This window comes from Oculina patagonica, chromosome 4, assembly GCF_052425735.1.
Source record: "Oculina patagonica isolate OP01 chromosome 4, crgOcupat, whole genome shotgun sequence".
NCBI lineage: Eukaryota > Metazoa > Cnidaria > Anthozoa > Scleractinia > Oculinidae > Oculina > Oculina patagonica.
Genome location: NC_135761.1, coordinates 38540870 through 38562629, shown reverse-complemented (window position 1 = coordinate 38562629; position 21760 = coordinate 38540870). Strand labels below are relative to the sequence as shown.

At 38.3% G+C, this 21760-nt stretch overlaps 1 protein-coding gene across 1 annotated transcript in view; it reads left to right on the top strand.

Moving 5' to 3' along the window:
- Positions 1-21760, top strand: part of LOC144650261 (uncharacterized) — a 355735-nt gene that overhangs the window by 86867 nt on the left and 247108 nt on the right. The window lies entirely within an intron of this gene.

Here is a 21760-nt window from a genome sequence, read left to right as displayed (position 1 = left end):
ATTTAATTCTCTACTTTACACACAATGTCTAGGACCTTCTAATGGTCCTTATCTCCTAACAGGCGCATAACAAGATCCTTGAAGTGGTCTTTCAACGAATGCAACATCTCCCAAGCTGTCTGATAGACGAGCCGATAATGGGGACATTTCGTGCTTCGGATACTTAATTGCCCCGCAGGGTTCCGGCCTCTAGGAGGCACCTTAGAAGTCCCCGCGTAGGTAGGTAAAATGTATGGATTCAGTGAAAAGTACGAGAAAAAATCTCGATTTTGGTCAAAATAGCTCGCAAAGGATTGCCCAAATGCTTGCAAAGGATTGCCTTAATGCTCGCAAAGGATTGCCCGAACTCTTGTAAAGGAGCAACGGAAGTCAGTGCCACAAAGGATAAAAATAGCCGTTGCACTGTGATCACAAGAAACATCAATTGCTTGAAGAAATGGCTAAAATGTGTGCCTGAAATTGAATTCAGTGATACGAAAAGGACAGTTTTTATCGTAAAATTTTCTAAACATTTTAGCGAGGGTCAGTTCTATTTTCCTCCTTGTCGGCGATCCATAGAAATCTGTATGCTAATATCTATTTCAGATCTATGAAAACATTGTGTCTTTCAATTTCCGGTTCAGTTTGTTCCATTCAGACGGGGGAAACAAAATTATATAAGTGTTTTCATGTCTCCTACAAGTCAGAGCTACGGGAAATATCCTTCACACTGTACTTACAATTTGAGGCAGTTTTTTTAAATATACCGTAATACACCACCTGAATGACCTTGAATGGACTTGAATTGCTTGCATATATTTTTACATCCCATTGTGCTGGCGAGCTGAAAAGATTGAACAGATTGAACACGATATTTACATCAAACGCCGCTCAAACTGCTCAAGGCTGCTTAATCGACAGAGGAAATGGACCCCCGATACTCACCAAGAATTATATCGATCAAGCTGATTATCCTGTGCGTAGTTATTCTATAAAACGCTGTACATAGCCGTTCCACACATTCGCTTTGGGCCACGCGAGCTGTTCAACTGACTCTAAATCGATTGCATGCTCGTATTACATACAGAAAAGGAAACAGATCTGTTTTGCCTCTTCAGTGACAGCAGAATACAGCGACAAAAACAATAGAAATAAAGTTAACAATTACTTTGTATATCAAGTTAGTCAATTATTAAAATCTTTTTTGCCAGCGAAAAGATTTCGGTTGATTTTTCACCAGGTACAATCGATATTTTATAAAATCCCAGCAAGTTTTCTTCAGGGAAAGCCGTCCCAGCAAGCGCTCAATCTCATTCCTAAATTTGCCAACCAGCTCAAGTTCAACTTACAGAGTGGATATTTTGTGGAACGGATCGGTTGGGCTCTTCTTAAATTTGGTTATTGACGATATTTCCACTGTGTATTCATCTACATTGTATGACAATTAATTTTTTTAACTTATTATTTTCATTGTTTTCAACTCATTGAAATTAAGTGTTTCAAACAGTCATTTGCGAAGTTGAAGTTTAAGACTTAAAATGATTTTTTTTAAATTGAGGTACATTCCATGTTTAAAAAATTGCATGGAAATGCATTTTCACAACTGAAATATTAACTCTGCTTGTATGCAGACCTTGAGGATCATTGGCCTCTAGACTTGTTCTCTGTAACATCCTTTCGCTTTTTCCTCCTTGGCTTCTCTAAAGCCTTTGGTTCTGCATCACTGAAGTCTACAGTGATGCCTTCTCAGGTGTGGGGCTGCCTTGCAAATACTTTGTTGAATGCTGTGGCAAAGGCCATCCCTTGCAATCAAAAGATAACATTTCTTAAAAATATACCTGCCACAATGGAACATTCCGGTTTTTTTTAATCTTCCTGTTAATTAAAATTTTTCATTGCTGCTAAATTTTTAAGAAACTGGGAAACGTGATATGCCAGAGCTGCAAATGGTAATGTCAAAACTAAAATGACAATGACATCGTGACCTTGTTGGCCGTAGTATGAAAGTGGAACTTCCCATCTGCGATCCTTCATTTAAGTCAACCGGGAAGGGTAAGGTGAATCGGCTATTTTCTACATTTAACTTTTGTTTCCAAGATTGTTTTTTGATTCTTGCTTCATCTTGTGCACTAATGCATTTTGGCACCCTAAGCTTGTGTGCATAAAATACCTTTTTGCATAGTTCATTCTTGGTGCTTGGCAGATTAAGGTCTCTATTCCTTAAATCATCTGTTAGTTCGATTCGGTAAACGTATTTAAGTTGTAAGTTGTAAAGCGACAAAGAGCATTCCGCCATTTTCAACTGCAAAATGTTGTCTCTCAGAGGTCTGGCAACTTGCTTTCTATCGCCATACTACAATGCGTGCGTAATATTAGAAAAATGACATATTGGTTTCTTACAATCTTTTCTTAACTGCTTAGGACATAAATTGATATGGTACTACTGGCCTTTCATATCAGTAAGGTAGTCCCGATAAATGAGCCATTCGTCTTGCGTATTACACCAGCCATGAGAGAGGGCTGGTTTGCCCTTCTTGTCAACTGCCACCAAACTCGCTGGTGTTTTGAAAGTGGGAGAGAAACCAAGTTTGCAAGAGATGCTAAATCATAGGAAACACAATTCCCTTGCAGGCCTTTCATTTCATAATTAAGAAGAAATTCAGTCGCAGATGATTAATAAAAAATGCGAAGTTGTTGGTTTACCAACTGATGATACCCTTGCTCGTTGTAAAGAAAAATAGTTTTCTACATCATCTTTAAACATTGTTTTAGAAATGATGTGCAATTCTGGGTGATTCATTTGTACATACTGTACAACACCTAAAAAAGCCATAGTCGTGCTTTTAAGATCTTTGTACATAATATGCAGAATGAATTTCTTCCAGTGCTCCTTCAATCCACTAGTTACTTTTGAACTGCTTTCTTTAACGTCTCCATACCAATTATCAAACCATGTCATTATAGATATCAGTCAACTTCTGAATTGTCGTTAAAAAATTTGAAATAACTTGTGGCATTGCTTGAGGTAAGTGCAGGTTCCAACTGTTCTTTCAGGAGGTAATGGACCCTTAAGTATGTCAAGTGCCACATCATGGGAGCAAACAGTAACGGCTCTTCCAACACTCATTTTTGTTCAAGGTGTCAATTTGATATGTTTCCAGTTCAACTTTGTCATTTGACCTTTAGCAACAGGTATCACATGATTTACTGTTACCTTTTCCCCCTGCAATTGAAGTTGGCCATCAGGATTAACTATAAAGTTTTTCAACTTTTAAACCATGTGGGTAATCTGAAAGCCACCAAAATGGTTTGTTATCATTAAAAGATTTCAACGTATGTTAGGAATAAAACGTCCTAATATTGGGTCAATCGGTCAAAACATTTTAGAGAAAACATAAGATGTTTTAAGTGGACTTTACAAGCCCCGACGTCAAGATGGCAGACCTGCCACTTCTCCCAAAGCAAATTGCACAAAATTGCAAACAAACGCAACAACAACAAAATAAAACGTTCAAACACACAGACTGTACTTACAAACAAAGCTTGCACATGAATAATGAATAATAGCTGTATTAGCTTCACTTAATGCCTCTTTTGATATTGCTTCAATGGCGTCCTGCCACTGAACTCAGCAAGCGAAGCAAAAACTTAAAAATTCAAATTAATAAGCATAACCTAGCGGCTCTTGGGCCACTTTTTTTGTTCTTACCACATTTTTACGTCATCTGTGATCTATAACAGAACAGATGCACGGCAAAATGGAATCTATTTGTTAAATAGAAAACAGCAAACACAATCTATAATAAAAAGAGATAATTAGTCTGTTTTAAAACAACTTATCACAGAACTGACACATGTAACATTAACGGCCTTCTTTGAGACAAACAGCCTATGTCCACTTCCCAGTAATCTGATGCAAGCATTGCACTAAACTCCTCCCTAAGTTCAAGAAACGATAGATAAATAGAGAATAGCTTCGACACAATATTACAGGTATAGGCAATTGGTCGGCGGCCCAAGCCAACAAAGTCGTTAAAATGTACATGTAACTCAGACCCACTGATAAACCTTACAAAATTTGATAATGATGGCAGGTGCAAACTATATCCTGCCAGCAGTCTCCAATATATTGCGGCTTCTGGAGTAGCTCCTTGTGGGCTAGAAGAAGAAGAAGAAGAATTGTTAATTAAAAACCATGACACTTGAACGTGTACTGTTGTCACAATTTTAAAACTTTATATATATCTTGGAAGATTTTAAAACTATATTAATAACTACATTAAAATCTATTTAAACTATTAAAAGCGATTTATATGGTGTAATTAAAACTATGGCCTAATTCTCCTGTTAAAAAGTTGGCGACTATTAGTTGACCTCTTAGGCAGCAGGTCGATGAGTCGCCATAGTCTGCTTAAGTCACAGTTTGTGGCAAAAAAAGTTGAATTATGGAAGAACGTATTATTTTGCAGCAGCACGGCACAAGGTGTCACTAAGTTTTTTTGGGGAGGGGGGCTATTTCTTCAATAACGTGAACAACATTCTCAGAGTTAACCTTGCTTCTACAATCATAGTTACTCATTACTTCTTTAGTTTATTTTCTTTGTCTTACAAATTAACATTTAAAAGCAAGAAAAAAAGAAGAAACAAAAAACCGTGCAAAAGGGACAGAAACAGGGCAAAGCCCCAATTGACATTGCCCTTCCTGGGACAAGTAGCAAAAAGGTATAAACATATTTCACACTAAGAAGATACAAAGAAAACAAAAAATATAACAGGCAGCCGAAAACTGCTTGTGGATGCTGTAGTTTTGTAGGGAGATGGAAGGAATTTATTAAAAAATTGTGAGTGCAAGATTACTTAAAAGAGCAGTATGCCTTTGACATCAGATAGGAGATAATAAATCTATGCAAGAGGCAACATGTTTTGGCATTATGCCTTTAAGACAAAATACACCTGCCCCCTCTCCTCCCCCCTACAATAAAGAAGACAATATATTTATGCAAGAGAACAATTTAGGCAAGGAAAGCTGGCAGTATATGTCTCGTTCTTAAAATTTGTCATAGGATAGGTTTTAGAATACAAGTAAGTTATCTGCATGTTAAAATCCAAGGGGCATCATATTGGGGGCGGTTTATCTAGGGGCATAAAAAATGGCATTCAAAGAGTGGAAAAAGAAGAATAAGACTACCACCTGCTAACGAAACAACTTTTTTATTGATGAACTCATATAGAGTGGATTGTTACAATAATTTATTATTGTTCTTAGAATTAACAGTTGAAAAACAAAATTCAGTAGGTCAGTTCTTATAAGTTGTTTAAAAGTAACTCAACACTATAGAATATGTAAAATGCACAAAGTGAAACAGTAAAGTAACCTTTGTTAGTTTGCAAGGTACCGGTATCTTGTAAATATGTTGTAACTCACCTGGTATTCAAAAGATTAATGTAAGGATGTCATTTAAATTGTATTTTTTAAATGTTGCTTTGGGCAAGTACTCATGTCCGTGTGAGAGAGATGAGTTGTTTTGTAAAGGAATACAAATTAACAACAGTGGCGGTGGCGTTCATTTTGCTTAACAGTGGGTTTAGCGGTATTGACATCCTCAGATGAAGAACTGTCTGCATATGGTACCGACTCTTCATCATCAGTCTCACTGGAATCCTCGCCATAATTTTCCTCCACCTTGCGTTTCTTCAGTGACGTAGCTTTAAAAGACTCTCTCTGTAAGGATCTGGCTCTTCTCTTAGTTTCCGGTTTTCCTCACGGTGCCTTTGCTCACTTTCTTGGTAGCTTCTTTGATAACACATCCTTTTGGTGGCAGACTTTCAGCAAAAACGGTCGTCTGAAGTCCAGATGACTAATTTCTTCATTTCTCCTTGCCGGAGTAAAAATCTAAGCATCCGACGCCATTGCTTGTCACATGCCTCTCCCCCAAAAAGGTGCCAATGCAACTATACACACAAGCTGTCTGACTCCTAACAAGTGGCCCGTCTTGTATCTACTGGAGATAACCAAAGGCAGCCCAGACAATTTGTGGTTTGGGTGATCTTTATTAGAGACGCAAAACCAATTAATATAGGCCAAACATGTTTCTTTCATTTGACGTTTTGGTCCAGTATTGCAGCAGCACCCACACTTAAAAATAAAAACAAACAGTTCCATAAAACTTAACAAATCCCGGTGAATCTTCTATTCCCCCAAATGCCATAATGTCGCTGGAACGGTAAATTCCATTTATTTAACCTGCTGCCATTGATGGAACAGGAAGCGAACTTATCTATTCTTGCATTCACAAACTGAAGCTTCTCTTCACAAAGTAATTGACAGTAGTCCTTTATTTCGCTGTACAGCTTCTGGTCTGCGAGAATGCCACAACAGGATGGTGGTAACAATTCAAAAGGCCAGTTGGTAGTACTTGGGTCCTCACCTGCATCAATCCTGCAGTAATAACTTAAGAAGTCTGATATTTTTGGATTTGTCAAAGTCTTAATTGCCACTATCTGCTTTTGTTGGCGGTCTTCAACTTCACATGTAAACTTCTCAGCTGTTCAATTTTCTCTCTACTATGTGCCCTGAACTGGTGCCAGACATTGCTACAATAATGAAACTGGTTGTATGAGGGCGTTATTAACGTCTTTTTTCATGTAAAAACACGAGAAAGAAGTTCCTGTTTGCCACTAAAGTGGAAGATCATTAACCAAAAGCATGCTTTTACCAAAAGGTGCCAATGCAACTCTACACACAAGCCGTCTGACCCCTAACTAGTATCTACTGGAGATAACCAAAGGCAGCCCAGACAATTTGTGGTTTGTGTGATCTTTATTAGAGAAGCGAAACCAATTAATATAAGCCAAACATGTTTCTTTCATTTGAAATTTTGGTCCAGTGTTGCAGCAGCACCCGCACTATAAAATAAAAACAAACAGATCCATAAAACTTAGCATGACTTTCTATCCCCCCAAATGCCATAATGTTGCTGGTATGGTCAACTCGATTTAAAAATACATGTATGCTGCCATTGATGGAACAGCGAGCGAACTTATCTATTCTTGCATTCACAAACTGAAGCTTCTGTTCACAAAGTAATTGACAGTATTCCTTTATTTTACTGTATAGCTTCTGGTCTGCAAGAATGCCACAACAGGATGGTGGTAACAATTCAAAAGGCCAGTTAAAAAAAATTATGCATGTAATTGACCACTCCCCGAATGGGGCCTTTCAGGGCCAATGTAAACTAACTCTGAAACAAATATTGTAAGTGAACGAAACATGATTAAGAATCCCAACTGGCAGGAGGCAGACTAGGTGGCTATTAACAAGCGTAGCCGAGGAGTTGAATTCGGGGCTACCAAAAACAACACCAGCTAGAGGTCAGAACGGGACTTGAACCCGCGACCTCCGGATTTCAAGTCCAGTGCTTTAACCACCTCCCTTAAGTTGGTAGTACTTGGGTCCTCCCCTGCGTCAATGCTGCAGTAATAACTAAAGAAGTCTGATATTTATGGATTTGTCAAATTCTTAATTGCCAATATCTCCTTTTGTTGGCAGTCTTCAACTTCATGTGTAAACTTCTCAGCGGCAGAAAAATCTATGCCATAGACATGGCCGGCCGTTTGTCGTCCGTCTGTCGGCCGTCTGTTGGCCGTTTGTCGGCCGGCTGTCGGTCGTCTGTCGGCCGACAACCTGCCGACAGGTTTTGGCTATGATGTCGGCCAACTGTCGGCCGACAGCCGGCCGACAGGCGGTGATGTGTCGGTAAGGTGTCGGTAAGATGTCGGTAAGTTGTCGGTTATACGGTAACACTAACCTTTTTGTTTCTTTATGTTTTTCCTCCGTAACGGACCCCAAAATTTATGAGAAATTGAAAGGAAAGGTATATACTCCTGAGTTTCGGTCATCACAGCCTAAAACTAGCTTCTGTGCTGCCGAAATCGACCGGAGAACTTACGCGAACACAGCTACTCCATTTCTGTCCTCCATATTGGATTGGTTAACTTAGTCTCATTCCCCCTCGGAAGGGGTCGCAAAGGATTCTAGGGCGACTTCAGTGAGTGCGTGTGTGGAGAGTGTGTGGAGAAGTTTTTCCACTGTTTTGGCCTGATTTTTGGATAAAATCATCTTCGAACGTGATTTCATTGCTTGCCTTATGGACATAAAGTTACGTAGGTGATATATTTATAAGAGATTGAAGTTTGTATAAAAGAAAATCTTGGCGAGGAGACGATTTGTTTTGTAGTAAGTACCGTAGTACAATGAAATTCAATGTTTATAAGTCTTATCTGTTTTAATCGCTTTCTGTGTCGGGTTTACTTCTGTGTTTACTGCTCAGTTTTACAGTAAAATTTCTGTTTTGGGAAACTGTCGGTAACCTGTCGGTGGCCTGTCGGTAGTCTGTTGGTAACCTGTTGGCCGACAGTTGACCGACAGTCGGTTAGCGGGAGCTGTTCTTCACAATTACCAAGAAGTTCTATTGTTTTGGATATGGAAACTTGGGACTCGTTACATTTGAAAGCCAGCTCGGCTCCTTTGTTTTTTCCCAACACCATCGCCTGTTATTTTGAACTGTTACTGTTGGAAAATGACTGATATCCATCGTAGGTGTCAAACGTTTCTTGGAAACTTATGGGACACTCCACCACAATGACCAAGAAGACCCCTTGCATTTCTCAATTTTTTGCTGATTTATTTTTTTCTGTTGTCTTTGTCTCTGAAGTTCATTTATAAGATAGTTCATATTAGCTTGTGCGCTGAGTTCTTGTAGTTACCTTCTTAAATAACCACCATCATGGATGTTTCTATCAGTTTGGTCTCCTCCTGACTGATTGAGCGATTTGTTATGGTCTCTTATTTTTTTTTCATCGGTCTCGTTTGCACAAAATGCTTGTTTCTGCACAGTCAATGAAATAGTGTTGCCAAAGCTCCCAGAAATAAACTTGCAGTTCTGCTGCCTTAAAATTGCTCAGAATGATCACCTCTGTATTCTGATTTTGCTTAAAGCACCACAAGCAGTGCTTGAAATTAAGCAAAACTAGATACTGACCAGATCATCATCCCTGTTTATCAGATCATCATTAACCATGGTATGAGGTTTCCAGACTGGCTTCCAAAACCAGACTGAAAATCTCAGCCCAGGCAAATTGGCTAAAAAACCTCATGAAATCGCATTTTCAATTTTAATCTATCTGGGTTGAAAGTGAGCTTAGGGATGCACAGTCCTGGTTTTCAATAAAAGAAAATGACGGCAATGATAATTATTCAGTTTTAAACGTGTTCATCCCGGGCAAAATTCGCCATGTAATAGCAAGAAAATTTCACCATGGGCTGAAATTCGCCATGTAATCAGGCTATTAATAACTGGACAACAAGTTTTAAAAATATTAAATCATTCAAACACTCACCATTGCCATAATAATTATCTGATCTCCCTCTTGTTCTGGTATCTGTTCCCTGATTTGCATTATCATCATTGTTTTCATGAGTACCACTTCTCTGATTTGCATTCTGACCTGAAGTATTATCAAAACGAAAATGGTCACTTAATAACTGGACAAAAAGTTATGAAAATATCTCATCATTCAAACATTCACCATTATTCTGCTCATAACACACAGAGTACATTTCACCAGCTTACATAAGAGTAGCAAAGGGGGTCGTGACTAAGCGAAGGAAAAAGCGCTGCAAAAAAATGTTGATTTATGAGGCAAATATGACACTTAACTGGGGAACATGTGGTAGGAAAAAAACAAGCCAGTTAATGGCTAAAGCTTGGAGTTTGTTAATTCTTTACAGTGTGTTGAGTTTGGAGTTTGTTAATTCTTTACATTGTGTTGAGGGGAAGAGAAAAAAATGAAAATGAAAAGGGGTAATTTAGACTTTGTGTTTGTTTGAAGTTTGTTAGGAGTTTGTTAATTCTTTACAGTGTGTTGAGGGGAAGAGAAAAAATGAAAATGAAAAGGGGTAATTTAGACTTTGTGTTTGTTTGTTTGGAGTTTGTTAAAATATTTACAGTGTGTTGAGGGGAAGAGAAAAAATGAAAATGAAAAGGGGTAATTTAGACTTTGTGTTTGTTTGTTTGGAGTTTGTTAAAATATTTACAGTGTGTTGAGGGGAAGAGAAAAAATGAAAATGGGTAATTTAGACTTTGTGTTTGTTTGAAGTTTGTTAGGAGTTTGTTAATTCTTTACAGTGTGTTGAGGGGAAGAGAAAAATGAAAATGAAAAGGGGTAATTTAGACTTTGTGTTTGTTTGAAGTTTGTAAAATCTTTACAATGTGTTGAGGGGAAGAGAAAAAAATTAAAATAAAAAAGGGGTAATTTAGACTTTGTGTTTGGTGATAAAAACTTAGAAATTAGATTTTGTGTTTGTTTTTAAAAAATGGTGATAAAAACTTTAGAAATTAGAAAACCACATAGGAGTTTAACGAGAGAGTAAGGTTTTAGAAATGTGCTTAATTTTATATTGTGCTTAATTATTCTTTATTTATTTATCTATTTCAGGATGGGAATGCAAACTCTGAAAGATCTCAGTAACTAGTAAGAAAAAAGAAGAATTAATTCCTGCTATTGTGTACAGAAAAAAGAGTTGTTTCGTGAAAGCAATACAATCACATTTGGAACTTTTCAGGCACAGGTTAAAAATTGGTGCTTTTAAAGCTTGGGTTAAAAATGGACATATCTGAAAAATAGATCTATATGTTTTGATTGTTACAAATGCATTTGAAATTTAAAATTGTAGAGACTCTAACTTTTTAATTGTGTAATAAAAGCAAAAACAATTTGTGTTTAGTTTTACAACTTCTCTTTTAAAAAACCTCTCAGAATGGAACTAAGAAAAATTTTTAACCAAATATTTTTACAAATTGAAAGGGAAATAGATAAAAATTCCTTACAGGATGAGAAAAAATAAAAATACAATTTTCTACATTAATTTTTACATTAATTCTTTGAGTTCTTTCTCGAGCTTTTTAATTTGAGCACGGAGTCTGTTCGTAAGCGCGTAGTCTTTTAATGTTAATTATTTTTTGTCGTCTTCTCTTCTCTTTTTGCTCCCTTTCAACACTCAACAAAGCGGACTCGAGCAGGGCATCTTCCCGTTCTTCGATAGTAGCCAGAGCTTGCCTGCAGTTCCTTTCCTGCACTGGTGTGAGCTGCGTGGAGGAATTTTGCGATTTATGAAGCAAATATGTCACTTACTGGGAAACATGTGGTAGGAAAAAACAAGCCAGTTAATGGCTAAAGCAGATAGTATGGCTGCTACTTTACCAGATAGTGAAAGACTCGGGACTTGATAGGTGCAGAAGTGTAAAGGCGTCAAAGAAATGCCTGAGCTTGAAAGACAGCAGCAAAAACGGAGTTTGAACATTTGCTTTTACAACACATTAGGTAACAGAAACTGGGCGCGAAGCGATCGCTAACGCAAACCCGCGCTGGGCTGAAATGAGATGCAGGGCTCTTATTTACACTCGTGCTTGTAAGGTACTGGCACAAATAGTATCTGTATTGCCCCCAGGATGGAAAAAACAGTGTTGGCTGCTATTTCATGGCTTTTTTTCTGTAACATATCTTAAGCCTCTTCCCCAGAAAAAAGTTGGCACAGGGCTTGAACATCCCTAGTGGCGTTCTCTTCATTTGACTTCAGTAACTCAACTTAAATGTGTCTTTTATCTCGAGGAAGTTAGGCTTTACCTCATGTCGACAATATCTCTGCAAGAGCTCTTGACGCTCCTTCACCACTTTCTCAAATGTTGGCTCGTCTGTCTGATCATTTGCTACCATCTTTTGGTAACCTCCTTCTGCCATAGGAGCAAGATCATCTTCGGGGTGACAGCTCTGTCCTTAGTCAGAAATGATGGACACTGAAGTACTGCTGTCATTGTCATCTTCCACCTTGAATAAGAACTGTAAACGTTTGTGTTTTTTTATCCACAAACTTTTGAGCAATTTTACAATTTGTTAAGGGTCTTGATGCATTGAAGTGAAATAAGAACAGAAAGTTGATCCTTGCTAGACACATACAAAAGGCAATGAATGATTCAGCCAGTTCAGGTCTGGTGCGCTCAGTGGATCGTAGCTGTCCTTACCAAACGTCAAATTCAAGTAGATCATCCTCACACCGGTACCATTCTTAGATAGAAATTCAGATGCCATATCTTTTTTAACCAGCAGAAGTTTGCACTGAATCCTGCTGCAGTTCTATTGGGCTGCACAAGATGCCAAAAGATAAATAAGCATTACTAAAACACCTCCAAGCGCCATGTTCTCAACCATATCAGCTCTGCGCCACGCCACGCCGTAGTTTGCTTTTCATGAGAACCCCCTTCCAGTGCCATGGTGATGGATCCTCTCGTCTTTAAATTTGCATTATATTCGTCAGTCCTTTTATTAGATCTAGTAAAGAAACACAAAAATGTGGAGGACGAAGAGATGATGGTAAGCCACTTGGAAACGAGACCATTGGGAAACATGGTATAATTGGCAACTTGTTTGATATTTACATGAAAACTCTCCTTCACTGCATCCTTTTTTTCCAACATTGGTTCTGGGCAGTTGCTGCTAAACACAAGTCTTTACCCCTTCTTTTTCAGTTGATGTGAGACGTTGTTTGTTCATCGCCTTTTGTTGACATTAAAAGGGACACTGGGTGTTTTCGTTTCATAAATTGCTGATTTTCAACTGGTAGTTAGCCACTGCTGGACCTTTTCCACTCCTTTTCAATGTGATATTTGCAATAATCACAAACTGCACAAGGCAAGCCAATTTTTTCATTCAAATTTTGTTTAACAACTGTTTTAAATATTTTAGCAAATTCCCAGTTGTATTCCGTTTCCTTTTCTTATCTATAAATTGAAACCCACAGGTGGAACAACAATCTTCCAAACTGCTCGTCATGAATGTTTAAATTTTTGCAAAGCATTGGCGGCTGTTTGGCATACTTAACTGGCCCCTGCACCAAAAAACTGCACCCAGCACAGGAAAATTCCATTTGGCCAAAAATAATATCAGGAGAGGCTAAAATCGAAATGTACAAGCGACTACTTTCAATACGAAGAACTCAAAATTAAAAAAAAATTGAAACCTACAACTAGCTCACATTGAGGGCCAATCGATAAACAAGCCACTATTTACAATACCTCTGATTGTTGCAAACAAACATTTTGCCTAAGTTTAAGCTTAAACTGTTATGTGGTAGCTTAAATTGTTCTTAGCTAAACAGAAAAAGCTTATCTACATTCTGATACAATGGATGTCATTCTGTAAGATTTTGAAAGCACGAGTGCGAGTGAATTAAAAAAAATAGGATGAAATTTAGTATCCGTTTAGTTAGTATCATCTACGTAGCACTGGAGCTGTGGCATAGAATTGGAAGATTATTAGTGTAAGTACTAGAGAGCAACAGTCCCAAAATGCTTCATAGGAAGTTGGTCTGACATAGCATTATGAATCTTAACATATAAAGCGTGTTTTTGATCTGCCTGATCAGCGATTTCATAGTTCAGTTGCTGGAGCATTTGCATACTGATACAAAATTAATAAGGCTTTGATGTCTTTCTATAATATATTCTAATCTTAACATGAAATAACATACAGAAATCTCTATGGTCTCAGCTTTAATAAATGTTCTGTTTTCAAGGTAATCTTTTATGGACCGTTTTATAACTGCCAACTTTTTCTGGGTCAAAGGCGTGAGATTTTTATCCTGAGAGTGCCAGGATTTCTCAAGCGGGTCGGGTCCGCCGTTCCGAACTGTCCCACTCATGCCCCTTTTCTTCCTGGGTTTCTTGGTTTCTCTCTTTTGGCATTTTTTGGGTGTTCGCGCGCGGCGTGGTGACGTTTCTTGGGTGTGGTGCGTGGGTGGCTGGGCCTACTTGTTTTTTCTTGTGCTCGGGTGCGGCTTCCTTCTTCGTGTCTCCTTCTCTGTCTTCTTTTTCTTTTTCCTCTTTTCACATTGTGTGCGGCTGTGATCAGTGAGTCTCTTGGACTATTTTTGTCTTTTTTTTTCTTTCTCATTTTTTTCCTGTTTACTCCTGGCGGGTTCTTCTCTCCTTTTCCATTCTTCTTATTTGGATAATCTCAAGTGACATGTGCGTGCACATGTAGATCGTCTTCGGCTGTTTTCCCTCTGGCTCTGCCTCTCCTCCAGGTTGGAAATCGAATTTGGGTGGAAATTCATGGTCACATCCGTTCAACTTTATTTTTTTTTTTGCTTTGGGCAGAGTCCAACTCTTTTGGGCGTGGCCAGCTTTCTCTCTCCTCCCACCTTCAGCTTCCTGAGCATGCTTAACAGATTTGATGGTGATTGTGAATTACTTGTGACACGTCGGGGCAGTTAACTCCCATGCCAAAGCTACTGTAGCAATACTACCGTGTTACTGTCTGTTACAAAATTGGCTGAGAATGGATTTTTTGGAAATGTCATCAGTTATGTTTGTAAACGTGTTAACCAAGTTCTGATTTTTAAGCATTTGGATAAAATACTCATAAATCACTGCACAATCATTCCTTAAAAAACAAAAAACAATAACTTTGAAGGCCTTCCTTCCATTGCTTTTGAGATCACTGACAACTTCTTCAAAACTCTAAATAAAGAAATGGCATCTGATGGTGTTTACTGTGGTGCTCTGTAAGAGTAAAACTCTACATTTCCTCATCTCAACCTTATAGGGGCTTAACAGGGACGTGTGGCCTGATAGGGTATGTTTTTCAGGCTGGGTATATTAAAACAGGATAGGCTTATTTCCCTGCAGAGGTTAATTTATGATGCAAGTTCTGCATCTCTAAATCTAACTTCATAGTTAGACACCCCTACATCTGGTCCAGCATCAGTTAAATCGGCCCAGTAGGTTTAACAGGGGCACATTCAGCTCCCCAGAAATCTCCCCAGAGTCTGTTACCAGTGACATGTTTTGCCAAGATTGCCTCTGCAGTTGCAATAAGATCTTTGTCTACTAAGCAGTTCATTTCCTTGTAATTTCTCAAATTATGAGCAAAGTGCAAACTTTATGTTCCATTGTAACTCAGCTATTTCTGCTCGCCTTGCAACATGCCCAAGTCGCTGTCGCTCAAACAAACGGAGCTTACAAGTGTTATCTGTCTTTACTTTTAGAATATCACCTTTGGCCGTCATATCGACATACAAGAAAACATCATCATGTACAGCAGCACACAGCGAACCAAAATGCTTGGAATAGGACTTTCCGAGCCTCAAATTCATCAATAATAATAATTATCATTTATATAGCGCTATTTAGCTTATCTTTCATAGCGCTTTACAATCACTATGCTAAAATATAAAAATAAAATATAAAAATACCTAACAAAATTAAACTATTGAGCTAAAATATCTATACATGCACAGAATGAAGTTATAAAAGTTAAGATGTAAAACTTAAAAATATCATGATTATTTAACTGAACTTAAAGTAAACGTGTATAAGAAATAAAAATTAGATGTCATAGGCTCCTTTAAAAATACGTGTTATATTCCCTAGATCCACAAAATTCATCATCGGTCTACCAAAAACCACACTACAAATACATGTACTCATTCAGTAGGTCGACAACTTGAATCTTTTCTTGTGGCATTTTTCTTTTGAGCAAACACACGTAGTCTTTCAGTTTCATTAGCCCATGTGTTTCCTGAAGAGTCAACATAAGCTTTTGGCCAAATGACAACAATATGCCTATAGTTTTTCACCAACAATTTTTCTTTTCCATCCACGACAACTGGTTCTTGGGTAAAAGTGCGATGGGTAAAAGAACATGTTCATGACGCTTCCATATGTATCTGTCTGGACTCCTAGTGTTTGTAAGGCACCAATGTTGCTCTCGCAGCTATCATAAAATTTTCTTAATTGCTGCACATCAGCTGAAGGAACGCTGATTTTTGAAAGTGATTCCATATGCGCATTGATTAGAACTTGGTTCCTTCCAAAACGTTCTTTCAGTATTTCAATGGCTTTTTCATAGTCTTATGACGTCATTGGTAGGCCTCAAATCGGGCGCGCTGCGTTGCAGGTAATCAGTCCTTTCAAATAGTTCATTTTGTCAATATTGTTCATTTCCTGATTGTTGTGTACCGCGTTACTATAACTATCCCAAAACGTTAGCCATTCAAGTGGGTTTCCATCAAAGGGGTGGATATGTATTTTGGTAGGTTGATGTGAGCTCTAGCTGTTGGTTTGGTTTGGAACGTACTCACCGGATGGTACTCGTCTGTGACAAATTCTTTAATTTTTACTATCCAATAATAGATGTCGTCTTGGAACGTCAATGCTTGATCGGTTTCTACGCTTATCTCTTCGTCCGTTTTTAATGCTTTCGAGATCGCCGTATCCATAGCCTTAATTTCGTCCAATCTCCTTGTGAGACGTTCTCCAATTGCTCTCAGCACTTTTGAATACATACCTGAAAAAGTATAGATATAAGCTACCTGACTTCTTTGTTTGTTGTTTTGTAAATGAAGACTTTGTGCCTTCAAAGTTCTCGATACTCCTTGTATGTATGTATGTATGTATGTATGTAATACTATTGAAGCTTGGAACCTTTTTAAATAATTTATGTATGTATGTATGCATGCATGCATGCATGCATAGCATGCATACATACATCAGAATAAAGAGATAAAGGTTAATAAAGAAAAAATAACAAAACAAAAACAAATGTAAAACAATTAGGTCTCTAAAAATATTTGCAATTAAGCTCCCTTCAAGGCAACATTTGGAAGTCCTTTAGTGTTGGTTTCAACTTAAAAGTAGAGTTCAATGAGTTCCAGAGTTTAACTGTCCTGAAATAGAAAGTTTTGTCCTGTGACTGTTTTATACAAAGTAATATTTAGCATTTGGAAGTTCCTCATTGTGACGCTCTGGTGATGGAAAATAAGGAGTCTGGTGCGCACTCAGTCATGCATTTAAAGGCCATTATTGCGTGGGGATAATACAACTGCTGTCTTGCAGGAAGCCATTTTAAATCCTTGAGGATTGGGGAAATTTTTTCATATTTCCTTGAATTGCTGACGATACGTGCTGCAAAATTTTGTACGGCTTGAATCCTGCTCAGGTTGTGCTCTGATGTGTTGCACAAAACATTACAACAATAATATAGCTTGCTAGACTTTGGCATTATTAAAATAGTTAAGGTGGTTGTGTCAAAAGCATGTTTAACTCGGTTTATCTGGCCCAGGCGCGCCATGCAGCTGGACACTGTTGAAGCTATGTGATCATTATGTGTCAAGCAGTATCTAGAATGACTCCCAGGTCCTTAGCACAGGCAGCTGGTGTAATTTCCTTTCCTAATAAAGTTAGACGAAAATCCTCTACTTTGTTGACCCTCGCTCTCCTGCCAAAAATAATTAACATTGTTTTACAAGGGTTTATAAGAAGTTGATTTCTAAAGGTCCAGTTACTTATTCTGCATAAGTCTTCATTTAATCTAGCAATTGCGTTTCTCTGGTCCTGTAGTATCAGTTTAGTATCATCTGCCTAGCACTGGGGGGAACTGTGGCGTGGAATGCTAGGTAGATGATACTTTATCCTAGGAAGATTATGAGTGTAGATACTAAAGAGCAACGTCCCAAAATTCTTCCTTGTGGCACTCCACAAGTCATAGAAAGTTGTTCTGAAATAGTATTATGAATCTGCTTGATCAGCGAGTTCATAGTTCAGTTGCCGGAGCATTTGCATAGTGATACAAAATTAATAAGGCTTTGACGTCTTTCTATAATATATTCTAATCTTAACATGAAATAACATACAGAAATCTCTATTATCTCAGCATTAATAAATGTTTTGTTTTCAAGGTCATCTTTTATGGATCGTGTTATAACTGCCAACTTTTTCAGGGTCAAAGGCATGAGATTTTTATCCTGAGAGTGCCAGGAATTCTGAAGACGATACGACCATATCCGAAGTTTTCCAAAGGGGTCCAAAGTATTCCGAAGATGTTCCGAACATATCGGGATCTCACTATGTGGACGTGTTTAAGAACTCGACCTCATTCCCAATGCTTTTCTTATCAAAACTCTGAGATTTCGGGAGAAAGTTTCGCCACTTACTCGTTTTACATGAAGTTTCTTTCCTCACATTGGTTTGAGTTAACATATTTTTGGGAAGTGTGTCGTTTCAACTAGGCATGAGAAATTGGTTCGTTAGTGTGAGTTGACGTGAGATCAACGTTTTTAACTTGCAGGTGTGAGACTCACGCCTAAACGTGAGAGTGGCTTGAGAGTTGGCAGGTATATCGTGCGTGTTCAACGCTCTGATCCAACTTCTTTCAATTGTCGGCTATGTAGTTAATATTCGTAGTTACATAAAATAGAGTCAATGAACATGTAGCTCTTCATACACAAATAGTTATCAATAGACAGTTCAACTTTTTAAGTGTTATAAACAAAGTTTTTTTTTTGTTGAACAGTAAGGTGGAAAACTGGCTGGGTTTTTTATTGGTTCCATTACTGCTCCTAGCTGAAGAACGGAAAATAGATAATGCAATGAATTTACATTACATAACCGCAAGCGCTGCTTATTCTCCAATCTTTAAATATGGCGGTAAATCACTGCCGAATCTGGGCAATTTATGCTGTATACTAACTTTCCAATCTTCAGATAAGGCGGAAAAGTCGGATTTTGGACAAAGAGGTTAAGTCGTGGGCTTAAATTGCAACTGCCTGAATTGCTTCACAACTCAACTGTTTATTTGCAGTTGACACGATTTGTTTCATATCAAATTATCACACCCTCAAATTACCAATATTAGTTGGAATATTTTTCAAAAAAAAAACAAACAACCCCACAATAAATCTTCAATTCTTATAATCACCTCTAAAATTATACTAAAACGTCTTCTTGTTTGCTTGATCAATGATTTCATAGTGCAGTTGTTGGAGCTTTTGCAAAGCAAATCTTAACATTGAGTCTTAACACTAATAAGCCCAGCTAAGCCCGAGTGTAATTTTTCTGGGGGCTTTAACGGTCTCTCTTTGTGCCTCCACCCCTAACCCCCCATATTCCCCCCCACACCCACATTTCATGTATCCTCAAAAGAATTCACTCAATAGTATTCCAAGTTCCAAGTGTTTACTTAACTGAACATCTCGTGTCAATAATGATGTCATTTCCACATTAAAATGAATTGAAAAAAAAATGAAAAAGTAAATATAGATTCGAAGCACATCTTGTGTTGCATCCCTTCTTACACCAGCATACAATCAGTTCTAAAAGGCTTTCTGGAGCTGGATCTTTTCCCATCAATTTAGGAATAAGATCACCATTCTCATCCTTGTTGTCTCCACTAAGGAAAAGGAAGGCATCATTGAGGGCTGTCAAAACTCCTGTCTCCTGAGTCCCCCTAGTCAACTGCAAGTCTACTATACGGCCAGAGTCTCAAATATTTTCTAAAGAAATATTTTCAGATACATCAGGACAGTACTAAAGAAATAAAAAATGCGCCCGATGGCATTGTTGAGTTATATAAGCACGCGGGAATATTTAAGAACACGAGAGAAGTGCATAGAGAAGCACGAGGCGCAGCCGAGTGCTTCTCGCACTTCTCGAGTGTTCTTAAAATTCCCGAGTGCTCATATAACTCAACAATGCACGAGGAGCAAGTTTTTTTTATTTCTTTTATGAAATGTAAACGGCCACACTCTAATAACGACATTTAAATGAGAAAACAATTTCGAATTTTAATTCATCGACATCAAATTTCTCCTTGCATTGTACGTGCGTCTTTCTATTGGCTTAAATGCTGAATGAAAAGTAAAACGGTTCCTTTTGTGGTAAGAAACAAACGTTTTTTAACGTCAAAAACGATTCTGAAGAAGTTATTGAAGCTACAAGAATCTTGAAAATCTTGAGAAACCTGAAGCAGTTCACTGATTTTTGCGTTCAGGCGGATAAAAATTAATTTGAACCGAACCGACGGTGCAAGAATTAAACATGCCGCCAAGCATTTTGCTGTGAATCGCAGTGGTGGACAATCGGTTGTGTGTTTCCACCACTGTGCCTGGCACTGCTGTTTGGAGCTCACTAACAGGATTATCACTTCGTGAAGACTTCTGGTTGTCGTCTTGTAATGCACTGGACAAAACATCACTGCATTTTCTGAGCTGGGTAGACGACGGGCGGGAATTATAATGCTGGAGACTGTTCGGGTTTCTGTGGCCCAAAATGTGGCATATGTGTCGATCCGACAAACCGGCTTCTGACCACAAGGTTATCGCTGTCGCCCGAACACAGTCGTTTGTGTAAACTTTGGAAAGCTTGGCTGCCGTACTGATTTCTTTCATCATGTTTCCGAGGGTGTTGACGCCATTCATACTATACGTCGTGTGTGGCGGATTCCTTCCAATCGCGCCGAGGTTGCTGAAAAAGAGCTTCGCATTTCGGATTTAGCTTGGAGATGTACAAGCTCAGCGCTCGATAGCCGTCGGTCTAACTCTCTGTTTTGTCCATACGAGCCGTCTTCTCGAAGCTGGAATGGTCTTGAAGTCCACCAGGGTGGTTTTTGCTGGTCTCGTCGTGGGTCATAGTGACATAGCGCCTGCCTTGCTCATCCACTGCAAATTCAAAACTCGTCGGCTTCAAACTTCTCTGCCCCTCTCGACCTCTCCTACACCAGTACAGGACAACATGAAACCACACGTTTCTCAGCAAAGACCATGGATTTGTAAGGCGCAAAACAGGACCAGCTTTCAATTTCTTCAAGTCGTCAATAGGGATGGCTTCTTTGTGCTGCACATTTTCCTTCCCTTGCAGTTTCAGGCTCTTGATTTTGGCGTTCAGCATACGGTTGGAACTTGAAAATGAAGCTGAATTCAGCTTCAAACTTCTCTTGTAAGGTGGGTTGTTCAAATGCCTCTCTATTGCATTTCTGAACGAAATTAGAGACGATTTACTGCTCAAGAAAATTAAGGCATGGGCCAAGTTTTGTTTTGGCCAGGTTACGAAGGTGCCGCCATCTTGGATTTTTATGCCGAGTAGACCCTGGGGAGAGTTGACCGATCGAGATCAAAATGAAAAAACATGGCGGTCGATGCGAGCAATGTTTTTCAAATTCATCCAGTTCGTTGTTTATGCAGAATTCGATTCTGGAGGGATAAGAAGCGTTATGTAGTAAGAGCATCTGTTACGTTTGATGATTAACTGGTAGAAATCCCTGTTATGGCGTTACGTGATAAAGGTAAGTTATTTTTCAAATATGATCTATAAACCTTGTATAAAGCTATTAAGCTTAATTATAAAGTCTTCGGCAGCTTGCGTTTGAAACTCCTTATCTCTTTCTTTTTAAAGTTATTTGGTAGTCGATATATAAACTGATGATATCTACTCGATAAAAGCATATGTAAGCGATGGCGAATAAGCTTCGGACAATTTTTAAACCAAAACAGAATTTTCTGATCTTTCTTTATTTTTGAAATGGCTGCAAGGCTAAGCTGATTTATCACATATAACTACAAGAGCTGATATACTGTATTTCCTACTCTCAATTATATCTCTATATATTCAACTACAGTGTATGTATTACACTCTTCATTCTATGCTGTACACTCCAATTGATGTGCTCATTTAATTTCTATATTTTCTGATTTGAAACTTGTTTTGCGAGAGTTCATTGATTGTTTACGGCCAAAGTAGTACATGTAAATTTAAAATTTGTTCTTAATTAACACAGCTTCCCCATTTTTGTGGTGATCAATTCTGTTGTCCTCATTACCTAGTTATCCGTTAGACAAATTTTGTACTGGATCTATATTGGTGATGTAGACTTCTGTCTACATGTCTCATAA